This window comes from Syngnathus scovelli, chromosome 19 (assembly GCF_024217435.2).
Source record: "Syngnathus scovelli strain Florida chromosome 19, RoL_Ssco_1.2, whole genome shotgun sequence".
Lineage (NCBI taxonomy): Eukaryota > Metazoa > Chordata > Actinopteri > Syngnathiformes > Syngnathidae > Syngnathus > Syngnathus scovelli.
In genome coordinates this window covers 10664054-10687547 of record NC_090865.1, presented here as the reverse complement: position 1 = coordinate 10687547, position 23494 = coordinate 10664054, and the positions used below count along the sequence as shown (strand labels likewise).

The 23494-nt window shown below is 43.7% G+C and overlaps 4 non-coding genes across 4 annotated transcripts; 3 read left to right on the top strand and 1 right to left on the bottom strand.

Annotated features, from left to right (window-relative positions):
* Positions 1-833: 833 nt before the first annotated feature.
* On the bottom strand, positions 834-906 carry trnat-cgu (transfer RNA threonine (anticodon CGU)). Its single transcript has one exon. It is a non-coding gene; the product is annotated as a tRNA-Thr (tRNA).
* Positions 907-1657: 751 nt separating this feature from the next.
* Positions 1658-1730, top strand: trnak-cuu (transfer RNA lysine (anticodon CUU)). Its single transcript has one exon. It is a non-coding gene; the product is annotated as a tRNA-Lys (tRNA).
* Positions 1731-9680: 7950 nt separating this feature from the next.
* Positions 9681-9792, top strand: LOC125987569 (U5 spliceosomal RNA). The gene has a single exon (XR_007488045.1). It is a non-coding gene; the product is annotated as a U5 spliceosomal RNA (small nuclear RNA).
* An 11695-nt stretch (positions 9793-21487) lies between these two features.
* LOC125987567 (U5 spliceosomal RNA) lies at positions 21488-21599 on the top strand. The gene has a single exon (XR_007488043.1). It is a non-coding gene; the product is annotated as a U5 spliceosomal RNA (small nuclear RNA).
* Positions 21600-23494: the final 1895 nt, after the last annotated feature.

Here is a 23494-nt window from a genome sequence, read left to right as displayed (position 1 = left end):
CTAGTTTGGACTAGGTATATAAAAAGTCTGCCCCACCTGAGGACCGAACTCTTGACCTTTAGATTGTGAGACTGGCATGCTAGCACCTGCATTAATGAGGCTGTGCATTTACAGTTTTACAATTCTTTTTTACTGTAAAATCGATCCAACCACCGGCCATTTCAATCAAACTGAACTTCACAGAAAGATAAAGTGACTTTTAGTCTGAGCATTCTGAAACTAGGGTTTCCAACTCGGGTTAGGGAAGCCAACTAAGGTTTCAAATTGTGGCCAGGGTTTCCAACTGGGGCTTCCAACGAGGATGAGGGTTTCCAACTCGGGCTAGAGTTAGGACTATATAAAAGTGTGCCCTGTGTGAAGGTCGAATTTACGACCTCCAGATTATGAGACTGACACACTACCACTTCCGCGAACGAGGCTATGCATTTGCAATTTGTGCAATTGTTTTTTACTGTAAAATTGATTCAACCACCGCCCATTTTGATCAAACTTAACTAGGCTAGGGCTAGGATTTCCAACTAGGACTAGGGTTTACAGGTAGGGCTAGATTTAGGGTTGGAATATATATAAATCATGCACCGTGTGAGGATCAAACTCTCGACTTTCAGATTACGACACTGACGCGCTACCGCCTGCGCCAACGAGAATTTGTGGCACCTGTCTTAAAATTCTATTTTACTGTAAAATTGATTCAACCACCGGCCATTTCCATCAAACTGAACTTCATCAAAAGAAAAAGGTACTTCTGTCTGACCATTCTCAAAGTTGGGTTTCCAACTGGGGCTAGGGTTTCCAACAAGGGCTCGAGTTAGGGTTAGGACTAAATAAAACATAGCCCCGTGTGAGGGTTGAACTCACGACTTTCAGTTTACGAGACTGACGCGCTACCGCCTGCGCTACCGAGGCCATGAATAGTTGGTTTTACAAAGCTATTTTACTGTAAAATTGATTCAACCACTGGCCATTTCAATTAAACTCAACTTCACAGACAGTAAACCTTATTCTATGTATTATTTATTATTCTTTTCTATACTGTCAGGAAGGTTTTGGTTTCTGATTTCTTTTTTGTTGTGCTGACTCCCCCCCAATCTCCATTTTCAGTGCAACAAAGTGACAAAAACCAAAAGAAAAAATGCTTTCTCTATTGCACACTAGAGCCAGCATTTCCAACTAGGGCTAGGGTTTCCAACTAGGGTTCCAACTCCGGGTAGGGTTTCAAACTAGGAATTCCAACTGGGGCAAGGGTTTCCAATTAGGGTTTCCAACTCGGGCTGGGGTTTCCAACTAGAGACAACATTGGACAGCTGCCACTTGTTGGGAACCTTTAAATGTTTAGTCTTATCAACGAATGTGTTTCAGAGGCCAGATTTAAAACGTGGCTTCTGGTTTTCGTGAACCAAACCCATTAAAAAAAAGTGAAATAATGAGACAGTTCTTAATAGGAGAAGCCTGGTTAGCTCAGGTGGTAGAGCATGCAAGTCTTAATCTCAGGGTTGTGGGTTCTATCCCCATATTGGGCAGCCCACACTTGTCGGGAACCTTTGATTCTTTAGTCTTATCAATAGATGTGTTTCAGAGGCCACACTTAAAACATTTCTCTATTTCCCCTAACCCATTCAAAAAAAATGAAAAAATGAAACAATTCCAAGGTCGAAAAGCCTGGTTAGCTCAGTGGAGAGAACATGAGACTCTTAAACTCAGGGCCGTGGGTTCGGTTCCCACATTGGGCATCCTTGCGTGTTGGGAACCGTTAAACAGTCTTATCAAGGCCACACTGAAAACATGGAGTATTTCACATGGCGATGTGGCCTAATGGATAAGGCACCTGACTTCGGATCAGACGATCCCTTTCATAGTCAATTTAACGTGTCATGCTTTGAAATCAAAAACTTGACTTCAGTCTGAACCAACTCTTGACTGATTGATTGAACTTTATTCATCCCACAGCAGGGAAATTCACTTGTCACAGCAGCGCATATCAGTGCAATAATAATACGAGTGCAAGAATAAAAGAAGTGCCAGAATTACAAAAAAGGGTAAATAACAGACAAGGATAAACACAAGTGCTGCTAGTAGAGACGAAACACATTCATTTTATCAGGCGGCATGCATGTTGTAAAGTCTGACAGCAGAGGGAATGAAGGACCTGAGGAACCGTTCCTTCCTACACCGAGGGTGCAAAAGTCTGCCGCTAAAGGAGCTACTCAGGAACCGCACACTCTCATGGAGGTGGTGAGAGGTGTTGTCCATGATGGATTTAAGCTTAATCAACGTCCTCCTCTCACCCACAACCTCAATGGAGTCCAGGGGACAGCCCAGAACAGAGCTCACTCTTCTGAGCATCTTATTCAGTCCCCCCCTGTCCCGGTCACTACTGCCCCCACCCCAGCAGACCACAGCGTAGATGATGGCCGAGGCCACCATAGAGTCATAGAAGGTCCGGAGGAGAGCCCTGCACACACCGAAGGACCTCAGTCTCCTCAGCAGATGGAGGCGACTCTGGCCCTTTTTGTACAGGATATGGGTGTGATCAGTCCAGTCCAGTCCAGTTTGTTGTTAAGGCGAACACCCAGGAATTTGTAGTTCTCCACTACCTCACTGTCCGATCCCTGGATGTTCATTGGAGTGAAGATGGGTGCTGTCCTCCCGAAGCTCACAATCAACCCCTTCGTCTTGCTGGTGTTGTTCACCTGATGCTGGTTGAGCTCACACCAGCTGACAAAGTCTTTGATGACCAACCTATATTCCAGATCGTTCCCCTCTGCGACATTTCAAACAATGGCCATGTCGTCGGAGAACTTCTGGATGTGGCAGTGTGCGGTGTCGTGGGTAAAGTCTGACGTGAACAGGGTGAAAAGGAAAGGAGCACCCTACCCTGGGGGACACCAGTGCTGCAGTGCACCACGTCGGACTCACTGCGATGTAACCTCACAAACTGCGGCCGGTCGGTGAGGAAGTCCGTTGTCCATGCAGTCAGGCACTGGTCCACACCCGCCTTCTCCATCTTCACCCTAAGCAGTGACGGCTGGATGGTGTTAAAAGCGCTGAAGAAAACAAAGAACATGATCTTCCCAGTGCTCCTGTTGTCCTCCAGGTGAAGCAGTGTTCTGTGCAGTAAATAAATCAATGCATTGTCCACCCCAACACCAGGCAGGTAAGCAAACTGCAGGGGGTCCAGCTGCACTCCCACTAGTGAACGCAGGTGACCCAGGATGATCCTCTTCATAGTCTTCATCAGGTGGGAAGTCAAGGCAATAGGCCTGAAGTGGTTAGGCTCCTTGGGGCATGGCACCTTTGGTACAGGGACCACGCAGGAGGTCTTCCACAGTACTGGGACCTTGTTCAGGCTCAGGCTTAGGTTGAACAGGTACCTGACCACACCACTCAGCTGGTCCGCACAATCCCTGAGCAGTCTCGGCCAGATGCCGTCTGGGCCCGGGGTCTTCCCTGCTTTGATCTTTCTGAAGTGAACCTGAAGATCTGTAAAGAAGAGGGGGATGTCGGAAGACCGGGGTGATGGAGTGGAGACAGGAGACAGAAGAGTGACTCCGGGGGAGGGGGTTGGTGAGCTGGCGGGGGGGCTGGAGTGTCGAAGGTGGCAGAAAAAGATGCGGAGCGAGTTGAAGGGGTGGGGGGGAGGCGGAATCAAATCTGTTGAAGAACAGATTGAGTTCATGCACCTGTTGGATTTTGTCCACAATTTAGGGAGCGCACTATCTGCGCCTCACGGCAAAAGTCATTGCCAATCACCAGTTATCCAATTTACTCACTGTGTGCTCGTTTGATTTCTTCAGATTTAGGAAAATGCTAAGACACTGAAGCAGAAATTAGACTTACACAGGTTGGTTGAGTTCAATCACAATTCTTGTTCAGAAAGCTCTGTCTTCAGGAAAGTACAATACAGCGCTGGGCCTTTCAAGAGCGCAAAGTCTCCATTCAGAAAAGGCCACGTTCAAGGTTCTTTGGTCAGCTTATATTCAGTCGGCCAGTGTGGGCCGAGTTTGATGGGTGATGAGTCTTTGGGGTGGGGCAAGTTCACAGGAGAGTTTGATTCCATGGGAGTGGGTGCTGGTTCGGTGAGAGCTGGTTCCGTGGGGTTGGGTGCTGATTATGGGAGATTCGATTTGTGGGGGCTGTTGTTGTCCTTTCCGTCTTTCAGCCTTGACGATCGTCTTTGGCTTGGCTGTCTCCCTCTGGCACCTGCTGGTTTTATCTCCAAGTGACCTTCCTGTAAACATTCTTGCACATATACTGTTCCACCTCATCCATTCATCATTCTTTCAATTTTGTCATTTTGTACGGAATTATGTGAGCTTTTGGCTGTGACATCATCTACCTATTTATTAATGTTCCCTGACCATGCAAAGTTTGTACTCACCACTTACCATGTTTTTGTTTGTTTGTTCTTTTGATCTCCATGTACTTGCTTACGTCATCATATTCTTAGTTTAATCATGCTTTCAACCATATCTTTTCTTTGTTAGGCAAAATATTTCCCTCTGTCCAGAACGTTCAGTAGTAATCGAAAACTGGTGTCTAGAATTAGTCAAAACATAAGATACAATCAAGTACTGAACATTTTTAGACGACTTTGGCAGTGTCCGTGATTTAGAAAATCATCAGGCATGCATTGAACAGTTCCTTAAGGGTCATTAAGCTATTCAGGCAATATATCAAAAAACATTTGTTATTTCAAAGTGCTCAGAAATATATATATATCAGATCATAAAGTTATAAAAACCTTTCTCATTACCACTTATCAAAAATGTCTAGTTATGTCTTCTTTATTGATTTGGTGTGTAGGTATAATTATATGTTTAAAATGTTTTCTTTTATTTATTTAATATGTGAATATACTTGTCTGCTTATGTACTTTATTCAATGAGGTTTGAGCCAGGGCTGTGGACTCGGTCGGATTTTTGCACCGAGTCCGGCCTCTTGACCACCGAGTCCGAGTCCGGGTCCTAGTCCGGCTGTCAATTTTTTCCGTTAATTCATGTGACTGCTTCGTCTTTAGTCAAGGCTAATTTAGATCAAAATCTATCAGAACGAACGCAACTGCTTTCACACTGGCTGGTTCGGCTTATATAGGATCCCTTGCTGAGAGGGCGGACGTAAAAGTGAGGCGACGTTCCAATCGGACGTCGGATCGATAACATTTTCCCTGCCCCACCGGAGTTGTGCTAGTTCATAACGTAGATCACTCGAGGCATAGTCATAAATGTACGGTTGACAATTTAACCGATAGAAGTGGATACATTGGAACATAACCTACACTCTAATATATTATTTGACATGGTATTAAATGCGTGGCTTTACAAAAATGGTCATTGAAGCCCACCCTTAGCCCTGAGTGCCATTGGCATGAGGCAAAACGCTTGAAAACACTCTTGCCCAATTAAATAACCATTCTGAAACACGGGACATGTAAGATAATATTTTTTAATCATTAATTACACCATTATAGCTCAGACATTTATCTAAACACAAATAATTAGTGACGACCCCACAACTATCGAAACACATCAATGATATAAGATGGGTGACATAATCGTCCTTGACATTGGTACATAATGTAAACATTAGCCTAAGTGCAACTCAACGTGGCCGCATTGATCGTAAGCAGGGCTGTGGACAGTATTCCTACTCGCATTCTGAGCAGCATGATGAAAATAAAATTGAACGTGATTTTTTTATTGTCGGACTCGGTGAACTCGGTCAAAATCAGCACCGAGTCTGAGTCCGAGTCCGGCAAAAATGACAGAGTCCGACCGAGTCCGAGTCCCCGAGTCAGAGTCCAAGTCCAGGAATATAGGTACGTTTTGTGTGCCAAATCTTCATTACAGCCAATAGCAGATTTCTGATTAAAGGTACAAAAAGAAAAGCAATGACTATGTGTGTCCGCTGGTTCTTCTCTGCAACACAGGAAGTTTGCATTCACTACAGTTGTGCCCATCGGCAAAAGGCAGCCCCCAACTACCACATGAGTAGCCGACAGGCCTGTTCTAAAACAACTCACTGATGAGGACGTATTATTTTCAAGGAATGTTCTAGAAGTAATCGTTGTTAAAAAAAAAAACACATGATGGTGGTTCTTGGAGATCACTGTTTATATATACACACACAAATATATATATTGAGTCTAGGGAGACAAATACACCGCAAACTGTGGGTAGGTGTCAGGTGATGAGCCACAGAAAAAAATCACAGTTGCCACAGAAAGATGACAAGCCTCATTTTGAAGCAGAGCTAAACATCAGGGATGAGAACGGCAAATGAAAAAAAAACACTGATATATTGATCAAAACCAGAGCACATTTCTTGGCTTGCTTATCCGAGTCGACAGCATAGACATGGAGACTTTCAAGGCAAGTTACCCCAAGTTGCGCAGCGGTCTGGGTTAGCTACAACAACCATACACCATAAAGGTCAAGCCAGGTGCCGTGCCATATTCAGTAAAAAACCCCAGGAGGATTCCACTACCACTGGTGGGTGAAGTCAAGAGAGAGCTCCAGCGCATGGAAGCTCTGGGCGTCATTAGTCGGGTGAAGGAGCCAACTGATTGGTGTGCCGGCATGGTGGTCGTGCCCCAAAAGGACAAAAGACAGCTGCGATTGTGTGTGGATTTAACCGGTTTGAATGTGTATATGTTTCTCAAAGAAAAAAACTGCTGGGTCTGGGACATGGACCAGGCAGCAGCATTTGAAGACCTAAAGAAAGCTCTGTCCTCTCCTCCGGTGCTGGCTATGTATGACCCGGGCAGAGACACCAAAGTATCTGCTGATGCATCATCGTATGGGTTGGGGGGCGTAATTCTTCAGAAATGAGGGGAAGGATGGAAGCCTGTGTCTTACGCATCACGGTCACTCACTCCAACTGAGCAACGATACACACAGGTGGAGAAGGAAGCTCTGGGCCTCACATGGGCCTCACATGGGCCTGTGAACGGTTTCGGGATTTCCTCATTGGAAAGGAGTTTTGCCTGGAGACCGACCATAAACCCCTTCTCATCCTGCTTGGAGCCCAAGCACTGGATCTTTTGCCACAGAGAATCCAGGGTTTCAGGATGAGGGTGATGCGCTACTCATACTCCATCGTGCACGTACCAGGAACGTCGCTTTGGACAGCAGACACACTTTCACGTGCAACCTGTAAAATGACGCATATCCACTGATGACCAGGAGCTGATGGAGAGCACAAACATATTTGTGGACTGTGTCACTGAGAGTCTACCTGTCAGCTCATCATATACAGAAAACCTGAAAGAGCAGTTGAAAGCCGACAGTGTCTGCTCGCGTGTCATGACCATGTGCATGGAAGGATGGCCAGCACATGCAAAACAGGAACCAGCGCTGAAAAATGACTGGCCGGAGCGAGCCACATTAACAGTGAAAGATGCTAAAGGACACACGACTGGTAATACCTTCCGCAATGAGGAACGACGTGCTGTTAAAATTACACGAAGGACACTTAGGTGTCCTGGAATGTAAATCACGTGCACGTCAATCTGTGTGGTGGCCGGGACTCAGCCAGCAAGTGAACAAAATGGTACTGAACTGCAGGACATGCATACAAGAGCGACACAACCCAAAAGAGGCACTCGTGCCATCAGGGTGCCCTGAAAGACCTTGGCAAAAGTTAGGAACAGACCTTTCTACACAAGAGGCAGAATAATCCTCTAAGGCAGTGGTTCTTAACCTTTTTGGAGGTACCGAACCCCATCAGGTCCATATGTGCATTCAACAAACCCCTCTTTGGGGGGCGGGTTAAACGAACCCCATCAGTTTCATGTGCACATTCACCGAACCCCTCTATATAGGGGGGGATGACATACCAGCAAATCAGTGTGACTTCTGCTGTTGCCTTTGCAAGAACAGTTCAGATATGCGTTTTCACGAATTTACACGATATTCAGGTGTGTTCAGCCATCCGTGGGCGGGGGGGGGTGAGCGGGGCGGGGGCGGGGCAATGACATACCAGCTCTGCCGAACCCCTGAAGCCGACTCACTAGGGTTCGATCGAACCCAGGTTAAGAACCACTGCTCTAAGGTCTGACGAGACAAAGGCAGTCTACCCTATGATCCCTGGAAAAAGGGAGATGTGGTATTATCGTATGTTGAAACTATAATATTATATAGTTTGTTATTGGAGGTCTCAAATAATGTTGACAGTTGGGGGCTCTGTGGTGCGCCAGGGGCATTGTACTGCTATGTAAGACATGAGTGGGGAGAAAATAAAAAGTTGCTGAATAAAGAAGTTGCATTCGCGTTCATCTCTACTCCGTATAAACACAACAGTCGTGGACTGCGTTCGCGCTCTCCCCTGGTCTTTCTGATTAAAACAAAAATCACACGCAGTCGTACGCACATGGAGTTTAGGTCTGCGGTGCTGTGACACACTGAATGCTTTTGAGCATGTTATTAACTGTACTATGGAACTGTGCATTTGCTTGCTAAACTGTATTAACCAAATTAGTCAATGCAAAATAATATGGAATTACCACGTTCCTGACTCGTCATATGATATGAACGTATCAAAACCTTTTTGTCGGCTGTAGGTCTGTCTTTTTAAGAATACGCCCGATTGTTGTTCCTCATACATCTCAGTATGGATTTCTAGAAAACAACATTTACTTTCTAAAGTAAAGAGATTCAAGATTCAAGAGTTTTTTATTCGCCATGTTTGAGCGTGCCAAACAAGGAATTTGACTTCGGTAAATCACAGCCTCTGTTCAACATTTAGGTGACTAACAACAACACTCAGGACATGTGAAGAACGAAAGATATTCTCAAACACCCCCTGATCTTAAACTCCCAAGAGGGCAAGGAAAAACTCAAAACTCCAGCTAGGGGAAATGAGAAACCTTGAGAAGAGACCACAGATGGGAGGGTCCCTCTTCTAGGATGACCAGGCTGCAATGGATGCAGAGAGGACACATAGTACAAACAGTGTAGACAAAAAAGGTGTGGCAAGCGGGATGTTATTGCACAGTAATGACTCTGAGACTCTAAGAGTGGTGTGAGTTCATCAGAGCGACAGCCTGGGGAAAGAAGCTGTCTCTGTGTCTGCTGGTTTTAGTGTACAGAGCTCTATAACGGCGTCCGACAGATTTATATTCAAATGTCAAATATCGAACGCCACCATCACAGTGGAGGTAAATTACACTCCAAACCATGCCAGCAACGAGAAAAGCCTCAATTATTTGCGACACGAGAGATATAGAGCACTTCTGAAATTTGAGAAATCATTTGAGAAATTACGATCGTATTTTGTTTCCCGATTTGAATAAAGTTATGAAATCACACGTTTTCAAATAAAACACAGAGATGGGATCATTTCCCATTCTCTCATACCAAAAGTACACGTACCAAGACATACAACTGTTTTTACCTTCAATACTCATAATAGACGCCCAATCGATAGGTGACGCTGTTTGAAAGAAGGTTTGATCAGGTACCTACAATCCTGTGCGCCAAAGATGTTTAAAGTAAAAAAGACATTAATGAAAACAAAATACTTGTTTAAACCTTCTATTTAGGTTGAGTCCTTGTAAGTATAGTAAATCTATCAACATCTATTGTTTGTATTAGAAGGACTGGTTGCTGCAATTTGAGTGTGAGACTGCCTGTGAATTTGGTGAGACCAGCAGTGACGTGGCCCGTTTTGACCCAGATTATCAGATCTCTCTTTCTTTTCAGATGGAATAAATCTTTCGCCTTTTACTAAAGATTTCCGTGGGGAGGAACACTAAGAGTCTATCTCTACCCATTCTCACCAACGGCATATATGCTTCCCCTTTCAGCAGTCTCTATCCAAATACACAGTGTAGATACCTATTAAAATGGTAGACCCGATGAACATGAAAGGCAAAGATGGATAATTCGCCAAGAACTTTCCAGGGTCATCATATGTACAACGGCTGCACCGAAAGAGTTGGGCCATGTTAGGGTTTTCCAGGTTATCTTTATCATAGGATTATGTTGGAATGCAACAGGTAATAAATACCTTACCTTGTCCTCCTTATCACAAGATCGTAAAACATCCCCTGAGATGTTTAGACTAGAGGACAAGGGCTTTCTATTCAGCCCACTCATACCCCCACTCTGTTCCTCCTAATAAATATGCCCTTGCAGGAAGGAGACCTTTCAGACTTCATTCGATAATCGCTGTTCAGACAGCGACGAATGGACTCTCCACCTGCAGGTGTCTAAAAGAACTTGCCTTGTCTCTTGTGGTTCTTGCAAAATAACTTGGAGTGAGCAAATCTCTAACATTTTGGTGCCGAAACCCGGGATCCTCATACCCACCATCTGACCGGCGAAGGAGGACGTGCTGCATTGTCGACAAGCCAGCGTCCATTAGGAGGACCTGGAAAAGAAAGTCCTGGGAAGAGAATTCTTCGCTGGGCCAGCATCTTAGGTCTGCCTTCGTCTGACAGAGGTGGATTGACGGGATCCGGCGGTGCAACGAACCAGGGGACAAGTAAGTTAAAGCGCTAAAGATACGGCTTTGGTTTGTCCGGGCTATGAGATACGGCTTTGGTTTGTCCGAGCTATGAGATTCGGCTTTGGTTTGTCCGAGCTATGAGATTCGGCTTTGGTTTGTCCGAGCTATGAGATTCGGCTTTGGTTTATCCGAGCTATGAGATACGGCTTTGGTTTGTCCGAGCCATGAGGCCTAAAAAAGCGCTGGAGTTAGTGTGATTGAGTGTGTGACTGGTAGGATAAGTTGACTAAGAAGCAGTTCTAGCATTAATCCATGGCAATAAAACAGGCTAGTAATTTGTTGGAAGGTCAATTTAAACCTGCATTGAGGATCCTCAAAGAAAAAAAAATTTGAAAAAAATTGTAAAACCTTAAGCGACTAAAATTAAGATGGGAAATAAGAACGGTAAATCTCTTGCTCTGCTCTTCTTTAAAACGAGAAGTTCATGGCAAGTAGATTTCTTAATTGTATGCAATGCATGCTGAAGTGGAAGAAAATGTATGGAGTACAAGGAAATTTGACAAAGAATTCAGGGTGCATAGTGGCATCCCATTCAATGATACAGCTGAGAGTGCTTATCAACAACAGCTTAAAAATGCGCTCCTCACTAATTTCCGCCCTGAAATGGGCAGTTGGGTGAGGAAACACTTGGTGGAAGCGGACACTGCTTGGTTTACAAAAAACATGCAGTGGCCCGGAGACGCTGATAAAAGTGATCAAAAAAGGCAAAAGTTCTGATGTATTTCATCTAGATAATGATGATGATGAACTAGATGAAGATACAACAGTCTTCTTCCAAGGGTCCCAGCTAGGCAGAGGGAGAGGTAGAGGCCAACAAGGTCGCAGGCCGCCATATAATTCAAAACCCCCACGAGATTCTGACAACTGTTGGAACTGTGGGAGACGAGGACACTTCGCACGAGAGTGTCGTTTTGCAAAACAATATCAATCAAAGGGTGGAGGAAGGAAAAGAGGAAAAGCCTCATTTTTAGCATGACAAGCTTCCTCCTCTTTGACCGCTTATGCTCATACAGAGAAAGAAAGAATAGATGCCCATATGACAGCAAAACATGTCATTGTCAGATTATTAGAATTTTTTTAGATTATTAGAAGTCCTGTCCATCCAAGAAGTATGACAATGCTGTTTGTATGCCCAAATTACAAATGACTAGAGCTCAAATTGTGTTACACTGAAGTTAAAATATGCAAATCAAGTGGTAAAGAAATGCAACTTGCTTCTAGAAGATAAATAAATAAAATTAGAATGTGCTGTCCTCGTGTGCATGGGAGGGACCAGCTCATGATCGACCACAGGAAATGGCCAGCCTGTGACGAATCATTGTTGCTGGGAACTACCTTTTGCATGCGAGAGCTGTGCATGTGTGTGCGTATATGTTAAAATGATGAACATTGGCTAAAGTTTTAGTATAAAAAAATTTGCTAGACTGTGGTCTATCCAATTTGCACCGCAGAACAGAAATGATTTTGAAAGATAAAAATGAGAGGAAAAAGAGAGAAATCTGTTTGCAAGCAGAAACTAATCCACACTAGTGCATGTTAAGTGTCAAGCCCACATGAGAAATTCGAAAAAAAAAAAAAAAAAAAAATGACAGAACATGCTTTCAGGAATTGGAAGAAGCTAAATTGTGAATTTAAGATTTTGCAATGCTACATTTAATAGGAATAATTGATTGGTTGTGTTATAAGATTATACAAAATTCTAAATGCAAGCTAAATCTGAGAGATTGAGTTCTTCAAATTTAAAAACAAAGAAAAAAATTCAGATTAATTTGCCAATTGTTTGTTGTAGTTAAGTTTTTTTGAATTGGTGGATTGCTCTACCAGGAAACCTAAGTTGGAAATGATATATGAATGTTGTGTGGTGAGCTTGGATGAATTGGGACCAATGTGATAGAAAGACTCCTTTTTGGAGACTGCGTGTGAGATGCAAATGAACATTGATGAATGATAGCCTGAATGAAAAGAAATTACAGGTTGAATGGTTGAAGTTGTTGGCAACTACTATGGAAAATTAGTAGAGCGACTTTGATGAAAGAATGATTTTGAGCAGGTTGAATGTTAGAAAGAAACACGTAGCTTTTGGATTGATAATTAACTAGAAAAAAAAAAAACAAAAAAAAAAATGGAGAACCAGTAACACATGTAGAAGATGTGTGAACTGAGAAATTGAGAAGCGTTTTGGAAAGAAAGTCAAATTAAATGATGATGGAATCGTATGTGGTAAAGAACGCATTCTCCCAAAAAGTTTGTCAAGGTGTGAGGCATGGGCGTTGCCAAGCCTCAGAAGGGGGGGAGTGAGTAGGACTAGGACAGATAGTGGAAGATAGTAATAATACAACACTTTATGACAATGAATTTTCGAATACATTTGGTGTTATATTGTGGTAAATTTTTTGTTCTGGTGTAGATAGTTTAGCAACACGAGAGATTTAGAGGTTCAAAAGAAAGACAGTTAAAAGAAAACATTTTTGATTTGGACAATTGCAGGCTAACAGGAACATGAGAACGATAAGAACTACGAGGTGGGATCCAATTTCATTGGGGAGATTGAGAATTCACAGCACCATACTCTAAGTCACATTTTTGAGCAAGCATGACAATAACATGTGAGAGGTAAAGACATACAGATCAGGGCTTGATGTGGAAAGCAGACCTCGATGAGTTGATCTTCAATCATGATACTGAAGACAACATACTGTCCGATTAAATTGGAACTATAGATAAAATGTAGCTCAAAAATAGGATGAGTTGCAGGATTTACGATATAAAAACGAGACCTCTGTTATTAGAAGAATTTGAAGTTTGGTAAACAAACATTACCAGCAAATTGATGGAAGCAGCTACATTTGGAGATAGTCTTACAAGTGTTCAAACCAGCCTGTCATTCTCAGTGTCAGGGCCCCTGAAACCCAATCCAAGACTTCGCCTGCAGCCGTGAACAACCACAAAATGGTGCCTGGCTCTGAAGCACCTTTGACCTTTGGCGAAGGACAAGAAAAGACTGCTGTTGTGCTTGGAGGAGGACAAGTACACTCCAGAGGAAATACAACATCCTCGGGGACGAGAAAAGACAGTGAAAAGCGGAGGAACTCACAATGATGAAAATTGACTCATTTGAACAATGGACTCATTCAAGAGTGATGGATGGGGTCGCTCTGAAGCAACAACAAAAGAACACCAACTTGATAGGGTGAAGTGCGGCAAAAAGATATGGACTTGGAGTGTCTGACAACCAAATCGCACTCCTTGCTACGGCGTTCCCAAATTTGGTGAAGCTTGGTTCAAAGTGGAAGGGAGGTTCATTGTGCACTGAGTTTGACAGAACTGAGGAGATTTGATAAATAAATAAATAAATAAAAATGTGAAAAATCCGTTGGGCTACAGAGAAAAGCATTATAATATAAAACAAATAGACTAAAACGGTAGGAAACAAGAGCAAGATCTTATATTTTGGCTCATCAAGCTTAAGACGTAGAGGTCGAGTTATATAAATTTTAGAACAGGACATTTGGCAGTCAGGAGGAAGCTAGGTTGCTCAATGTACCTACTCAATACAATAGTAAGGTTTTTTTTATACCACAGTGGAGGTTGGATGGTCAGAAAGTTAGGTACGTTCAATTTTTAACATTCACACAATCATGCATAGGAGTCACAAGGCAACAGTTAACAAGACAATGACTGCAATAGGGGCCACCTACGACTGCACCGACATGGAAAAGTAGAAGTGAGAGAGCAGAGTATGGGATTATATGCTAAAACGTCTGCTATACAGTTACCAATAGGAGATTCTGTCAAGAGAAGCTACATGAGAGATGGATTAGAATCTCTTTGTCTGCGTGTGTGCGTGCAGATGTGTGTGCGTGTGTGTGTGTGTGTGTTCACACCCTGTGTGGATGCGAGCGTGTGAGGAGAAAGAAGGCATGGGTAAGACAATCTCTTTTAAACCAGGAGGCAATAAATGGGAACGCCCCTGTCATAAATAGTTTTTGGTTAAAGGGAATCATTAGGAAGTGTTCAAACTCTTCCCGCAAACATTCCTATTTGCCAGTTAAATGGGCACTACAATTGACTACGAGAGTTGCAAACAACAGATGAAGAGCAGTCCTTGGCAGATTATATGATCAGGACGCTCAAACTGTGTCAAAGACAAATTTACTGCCGCTTGATCTTTCCTCCTCACAGGTCGACAACCCCATCAATCCAGGAGACTGGGTCTACATCGAGGTCATCAAAGGAAGGAACTGGGCCAGCCACGACGGGAGGGAGCATTCCAAGTCTTGCTGACTACACATGTTGCACCCAAGGTTGCAGGACCCACAAATGCATTAACGATGACTGCTCTCCAGGAGGAAACTGGATGGGAGCTTTGGACATCACCGCTGTGTGCCAGGATGAGAGAGCCGTTTTCAAGGTGTAAGGGCTCTACTACCAACATGGCTGCACCATCGGACGGGACCTACTTCATTCAGAAGTTCAGAGGCACTGTCTCACCTGCATCCTATGAGTGCACGTGCCTGTTCAGTACGGATCATGGTTTTGTGGTCACGAGAGTTGTCCGATGCTGCCTGCCAACTGGACACGAGTGTGTGCGCCAGTGTGTGTGACAGACCTCACCTACAGACTAGAACATCAGCAGCTGACGAAAATGCGAGCACATATACGTACAACTTCTTAGACGTGACAGATGTGATAATGATAATGAGACGTGGATTGCGTAGATGCTGTTCTGTTGAGCATGTATTACGGAAACTTGTTGATTTGACCATCAAATATGCTTCGCAAGTAATGGATACGCTGATGTACTGTTTCTTTGTTTTTCTTTTTGTTTTTATTGATAGCATTCTGGTCGCCTTAAGGCAAAGGGACCGTGTAAGAATTTTCCTGCTAATAACATCTGGCCAGCAGGTTTTTCGCTTGCACAATAAGTTTGATCTGGGGTATTAAGGTAATGCCTCATCTTCACTGGAAAAGTGTTGCTATCATTGTTTGTTGTTTTTATTTTTCCTATTCTTCTTTCTTCATTATACATATATATGTGTTTTTTTCTTACTTGTCTTTGTTGTTTGGGGTAGCATAATCATATGATAAAACAGGAGGGAGATGTTAGGGTTTTCCAGGTTATCTTTATCATAGGATTATGTTGGAATGCAACAGGTAATAAATACCTTACCTTGTCCTCCTTATCACAAGATCGTAAAACATCCCCTGAGATGTTTAGACTAGAGGACAAGGGCTTTCTATTCAGCCCACTCATACCCCCACTCTGTTCCTCCTAATAAATATGCCCTTGCAGGAAGGAGACCTTTCAGACTTCATTCGATAATCGCTGTTCAGACAGCGACGAATGGACTCTCCACCTGCAGGTGTCTAAAAGAACTTGCCTTGTCTCTTGTGGTTCTTGCAAAATAAGTTGGAGCGAGCAAATCTCTAACAGGCCAGAATAGAGCGGAACTCATGCAGAAGTGCATGAACACCACCTTGCTGAAAGAATAAAACCAACACAATGCATGAATTCACGACAAATGACATACCAGCAAATCGGTGTGACTTCTGCTATTGCCTTTGCGAGACCAGTTCAGATATGCTTTATCACGAATTTATAAATCTGGTGTGTTCGGACCTCCGCAGCGGAGGCTCTGCTGAACCCCTGAGACCGACTCACCGAACCCCTAGAGTTTGACCAAATCCAGGTTAAGAACCACTGGTTTAGAGGCAGTCATTTCTGCAAAAGGAGGATCTACTAAATATTGCTGTCATTTTTCTGTTGGAGTTTCCAAATGTATGCACCTGCCTACTTTTGTTTAAATAATGATTGCACACTGTCTGCAAATCCTATAAACTTCATTTCACTTCTCAAATATCTGTGTTGATCACTGCCATCATCCGCCATGCATGGATTCGGGCCATCTGATTCGTTCCTTTGCCCCCCCATACACACAGGAATTGGTTAGGACTTGATTAGTAAATGCTAGGAATCGTTTTGCCTGTCTGTTCAGAGCAAGAAACAAGCCACTAGCCCCACGGGAAGTTGTCATTTCCTGTAAGCTTGTGTGTATGTAAATTTGTCATGGTCCAACGTAAGACTGTTTAGGGTGAATAAAAAATAACTGCAACAAGTTTATTCTGCTATTAACCAGATTCAAACTGGGGTTGCAGCCGCCTCATTGCTATATTATGGCCAATATGCAGTTGCATGTTTAGGGTCTTTTCTCTAGGAACTTCAGCCACGACACCCAGGCAGACCATGAAAGAATGTCGATGTTAAAATGTTGGTTGAACTATCCAATAACTACGCAGATCCGATGATTCCTAAGACTTGAGATCAGACAAAATTGGAAAGACTAATTTTTGACAGTGTCTGTGAGTTACTTCAACCCAAAAGTTCACATAAATTACACATAGCTAATGTTGACCACAAAATGGTATGTGAGCTGGCCAGGAGTCCTGGAATCTTTTGATTTGTAGACAGATGCGTTATCCATTGCTCCACGAGCCCCACAGGAATATGTGGCTTATAAACTTGTGTGTAACACTTTTGCAAAAATGAAAAACAAAAAAAAAATGGGTGACATTATTTGAATATGCCATGATGCTTTATCCATTGCGCCATTTGCCCTACAAGTTAAGGCTATCGACCGCAAACGTGAGGAAAATCGTCATTGTCCAAAAGATGGCTGTTCAGCAATAGTGAGCAAGGGACAAATTCCACATAGTTATTTGAGTATGCCATGACCCTGATTCGAACCAGGGTTGTTGCTGCAGCCACAACGGCGAGTACTAACCACTATATGATCATGGCCAATATGTGCAACTTATTTAACGCTACTGCATACAGGCCATGATCGTGTAGTGGTTAATGGTTGTGTTCCATTCGAATCCGGGTTATGGTATAATCAAATTACTTTGATGAATTTGTCTGCTGGTCACTGTTGCTAAACAGCCTTCCTTTGGACAATGACAGTTTTCCACACAAGTTTACAGTCGATACAGTCTTGTAGGGTGAGTGGCGCAATGGATGACACATGACGGCAGATTCAAGTGATGAGAATCGAAACAACAGATTCAAGAGACCCAAGGTAAATGAACACAACCCGTTTCGTTTCAATTGACAGCCCATGTGACATGCACCTCAGATGAAATGGGGCTAGTTGATCAACAGCAATGTTTTAACGAAGGGATCATCTGGGAGTTAAACCCGAGACCTCTCACACCCAAAGCAAGATTCATACCCCTAGACCACTGGTGTCAAACTCGAGGCCCGGGGGCCAGTTATGGCCCACCGTATCATTTTCTGTGGCCCGCAACGACAAATTGTGCATTAAATCTATGTCATACTAACATTGCAAATTGTCGGAACTTTTAAGAATCTTCTTAAAATTATTTTTGAAATATGTGAAAAGTTTCCACGAGTCTGATTTGAAAAAGCAATTATTTGTCAGTTTGTTTTGTAGCTTATACTGTATATAATATGAGGCGTTTATTTATTTGGGTTGACAGTCATAATGGCCCGTCGAGGGAAACTTTGACTACAATGTGGCCCGCGACAAAAATGAGTTTGACACCCATGCCCTAGACCAACGAGCCTCAAAGAAAGCTTGCAGACCATGGTACATTCTGTGTAACATTGGCCTGTCATATGAGAAAGGACTCATATGTGAGGTTGCTGTTTGTGGACTTCAGCTCTGCCTTCAACACCATTGTGCCGCAGCGACTCATCTGCAAACTCGACGAGCTGGGCCTCAGTACCTCCCTCTGCAACTGGATACTGGACTTCCTCTGTCAGAGGCCTCAGGTGGTGCGTGTTGGCGACAAAATCTCCGCCAGCATCACGCTGAGCACGGGGGCCCCCCAGGGCTGCGTGCTCAGTCCATTGCTCTTCACCCTGCTGACGCATGACTGCACTGCGACCTACAGCGACAAGCACATAGTGAAGTTTGCTGACGACACGACTCTGGTGGGTCTCATCACGAAAGGCGACGAGACTCGGTACAGGTCGGAAGTTGACCTTCTGACCACGTGGTGCAGGGACAACAACCTCCTGCTGAACGTCAATAAGACCAAGGAAATCATTGTTGACTTCCGGAAGGGTCACACAACACACCTGCCGCTGATCATCGACGGTGCTGTGGTGGAGAGGGTGAGCTGCACCAAGTTCCTGGGGGTGCACATCAGTGAGGACCTCTCCTGGTCCGCAAACACCTCGTCACTGGCAAAGAAAGCTCAGCGCCGCCTGTACTTCCTGCGGAAGCTCAGGCGTGCATGTGCTCCTCAGGCAGTCCTGTCTACAATTCTACCATGGCACCATTGAGAGCGTCCTCACCAGTTGCATCACTGTCTGGGGTGGTAACTGCACTGAACAGAACTTGAAGGCCCTGCAGCGCATAGTGAATACGGCTGGTAAGACTATTGGTGCTTCGCTCCCCTCCCTGAAGGACATTTACACCTCCCATCTCGCCCGCAAGGCAACCTCGATTGCCAGAGATGTGAGTCACCCGGCTCACTCTTTGTTTGACCTTCTGCCCTCTGGGAAGAGGTACAGGAGCCTGCGCTCCCGCACCACCAGACTCGCCAACAGCTTCTTTCTCCAGGCTGTTAGGGCCCTGAACTCGCTACCCCCTTCTGCGTAGCGTGCGGCACTGTTGCGCTATTTTCGGGAATGTCTGCTGTACGCGCACTTGCTCCTTTTTTTTCTGCTCCTCTTATTTATTTATTTATTTATTTATTTATGTATTTATTGTTGTGTTATTTATTAATTATTTATTCAGCACGCTTTTGTTAGACTTGTTTACTTGTTTGTCTGTTGTGAGCCATGTCTTGTCACCGTGGGATAGGGGGGAACGAAATTTCGGTTTCTTTGTGTGTCTTTGGCATGTGGAGAAATTGACAATAAAGCTGACTTTGACTTTGACTTTGACTTTGACTCCACACAACGATAGACAACAGTGTTTCAAAGAAGAGCTCGTCCGGGAGTTTAACCCGGGCAATCAAAGAACCCTAGGCGAGAATCATTCCCCTGCACCAATGAGCCCCATAGTAGACCAGCTGACCCCATTACATTCCAGCAGAATTTCAAAGATTCTCCCAGAAGGTAAACTTAAAAACACATGGAAGAACACACACAGGTGAAAAAAATGTTTCCTGCTCAGCTTGTGGCCAAAGATTCTCAGAGAAAGGAAGCTTGAAAAGACACACAACAACCCACACTGGTAAGAACCCTTTTTCCTGCTCAGTTTGTGGCCAAAGATTCTCTCAGAAGGTAAATTTAGAAACACATGCAAGAACACACACAGGTGAAAAGCCTTTTTCTTAGTCAGTTTGTGGCCAAAGATTCTCAGAGATGGGAAACTTCAAAAGACACACAAGAACCCACACTGGTGAGAAAAACCTTTTGCCTGCTCAGTTTGTGGTCAAAGATTCTCAGAGAAGCGACAGTTCAAAACACATACACAGGTGAGAACCCTCTTTCCTGTTTAGTTTGTGGCAAATATTCTCTCAAAGCAAGCCTTCGACGAGGATGGGATTTGAACCCATGCGTGCAGAGCACAACGGATTAGCAAGCCATCGCCTTAACCTCTCGGCCACCTCGTCTTGTGTTGATAAGTCATGTTACGTATGTTGTGCCAAGATACTTTGGATGTGAATGAACGAGGATGTGATATGAAATGATGAGTGGAGAGCACAATGGAGTAGCAACCCATCGCCTAAATATTTCAGCCATCGCATCTCATGCATGAGTTGAATAGGCGACGTGATATGGTATGTACGGTGTAGTATAAGCCGCAAGGTAAAATGATACGATACTTTAGATGTGTAACGAAGAAAAGGTAAGCCACAAAATAAGTGACACTGTAAACAAAGCAAAACGTTTTTTCAATGTTGTCTCACCCCAAATCTTTGGGATCATCGGATCTGCACAGTTGGATAGTTCCACCGACATTTTAACATCAACATTCTTTCATGGGTGTCTTGGCTGAAGATCCTAAAGAAAAGACCCTAAACTTATTGTATGCGATTGCATATTGGTCATGATCGTATAGTGTTGTGGCCGTAGCATCACCGGAACGAATCTGGGTCATGGCGTCAGTAAATTACCTTGCTGAATTTGTCCGTTGTTCACTGTTGCCAAACAGCCTTCTGTTGAACGCAGGCTTCCAGACATTACGTCCACCTATGTTTTAACATCAACTTTATTTCATAAAGTTCTTCCAAATTCATCTTGGTGAAACTCCCTCCCTCAGGTGTTCCCATCTTTTTTTAGGCCTGGCTGCCACGAGGCAGCGGTAGAAACAAAATATGACCCTGAAAGGACACGCCCAAACCGGCTATGATATTAATCAGAATTCGTTCATCACTAAAATGCAGTCCTCAGGTCCATGTCATATTCGCTACCAATCGGAATGTAACGGACAGATTTATATTCAAATGTCAAATCTCGAACGCCACCGTCGCAGTGGAGGTGAATTACACTCCAAATTCACCTCCACTGCAACGACAAAAGCCTCAATTATTTGCGACACGAGAGATATAGAGCACTTCTGAAATTTGAGAAATCATTTGAGAAATTACGATCGTATTTTCTTTCCCGATTTGTGTCGTTATGAAATCACATGTTTTCAAATAAAACACAGAGATGGGATCATTTCCCATTCTCTGATATCAAAAGTACACGTACCAAGACATACAACTGTTTTTACCTTCAATACTCAAAATAGACGCCCAATCGCTGTTTGAAAGAATGTGTTCGATCAGGTACCTACAATCCTGTGCGCCAACAATGTTTTAAGTAAAAAAGACATTAATGAACACAAAATACTCGTTCGTTTAAACCTTCTATTTAGGTTGAGGCCTTCTAAGTATAGTAAATCTATGAACGTCTATTGTTTGTATTAGAAGGAATGGTTGCTGCAATTTGAGTGTGAGACCGCCTGTGAATTTGGTGAGACCAGCAGTGGGGTGGCCCGTTTTCACCCAGATTATCAGCTCACTCTTTTTTCTCTTCAGATCGAATAAATCGTTCGCCTTTTACTAAAGATTTCCGTGGGGAGGAACAATAAGAGTCTATCTCTAGCCATTCTCACCAACGGTTTGTTAGAATAGGCCTCTTTGGCACATGTGTTTAGCTGGGTAGCTTGAGCTATGCCGTTATATCGCTGCAACCCTTCTCTTGCTTTATTAGCTTTCTCTTCTCTATGACACCCTTTGCACATATGTAGAATTCGCTCTCAGTTAAGACTACAAGGTCACACGTTATCATACAGATTAGGCAGAGTCGCTTCCTTGCAGGAAGGCGGCCCAGAGTAGTATAAGAGCAGGAAGCTTGGCGCTGAGAGAGGGACCTTCTTTCGCATCTGGCAGAAAGGGCTCCACAGCTGTGCATCGATCATTCTGGCATACATTAAAGAGTTAAACTGTGAAGGCTGCCTCTTGGTAATTGCTGTTAGCATATCGAGCATTAAAGATAAAGAACCGGGAACAAACCTAACAGGTTACAGTACGGAACAGAGTGCTGCTCTTCTGGGCACTAATAAATCGGCAAGCTTGTCTGCTGACTTATTTGTTCACTCTTCTTCACCCGCAGTAATGCATGTAGTTCACGAGGCATATATGTGTCCCCTTTCAGCAGTCTCTATCCAAATACACAGTGTAAGTGTATTACAAGGGTATTAAAAGGGTAGTCCCGATGAACATGAAAGGCAAAGATTGATCATTCGCAAAGAACTTTCCATGGTCATCATATGTACGAAAGAGTTGGGCCAGAAGACTAGAGCGGAACTTATGCAGAAGTGCATGGACACCACCTTGTTGAAAGAATAAAACCAACACAATGCATGAATTCACGACAAATGACATACCAGCAAATCAGTAGTACTTCTGCTGTTGCCTTTGCGAGACCAGTTCAGATATACGTTATCACGAATTTATAAATCAGGTGTGTTCGGACCTCCGCAGTGGAGGGAGGCTCTGCTAAACCCCTGAGACCGACTCACCGAACCCCTAGAGTTTGACCGAATCCAGGTTAAGAACTACTGGTTCAGAGGCTGTTATTTCTGCAAAAGGAGGAACTACTAAATATTGATGTCATTTTTCTGTTGGGGTTTCCAAATGTATGCGCCTGCCTACTTTTGTTTAAATAATGATTGTACACTGTCTGCAAATCCTATAAACTTCATTTCAATTCTCAAATATCACTGTGCCGTCATCGGCCATGCATGGATTCGGGCCATACACACACAGGAATTGGTTAGGACTTGATTAGTAAGTGTTAGGAATCGTTTTGGCTGTCCGTTCAGAGCAAGGAACGAGCCACTAGCCCCACGGGAAGTTGTCATTTTCTGTAAGCTTGCGTGTATGTAAATTTGTCATGGTCCAACGTAAGACTGTTGAGGGTGAATAAAAAATAACTGCAACAAGTTCATTCGGCTATTAACCAGATTCAAACTGGGGTTGCATTACATTATTTGAATACGCCATGATGCTTTATCCATTGCGCCACTCGCCCTACAATTTAAGACCGCAAACGTGTGGAAAATCGTCATTGTCCAAAAGATGGCTGTTTAGCAATAGTAAGAAAGGGACAAATTCCACACAGTAATTGGTGAAAAGTGTGCCATGACCCGGATTCGAACCGGGGTTGCTGCAGCCACAACGCAGAGTACTAACCACTATACGATCATGGCCAACATGTGCAGCTTATTAACGCTACTGCATACAGGCCATGATCGTGTAGTGGTTAATGCTCCATTCGAATCCGGGTTATGGTATAATCAAATGACCTTGTTGAATTTGTCTGCTGGTCACTGTTGCTAAACAAGTGAAGAGAATCGAAACAACAGATTCAAGAGACCCAAGGTAAATGAACACAACCCGTTTCGTTTCAATTGACAGCCCATGTGACATGCACCTCAGATGAAATGGGGCTAGTTGATCAACAGCAATGTTTTAACGAAGGGATCATCTGGGAGTTAAACCCCAGACCTCTCACACCCAA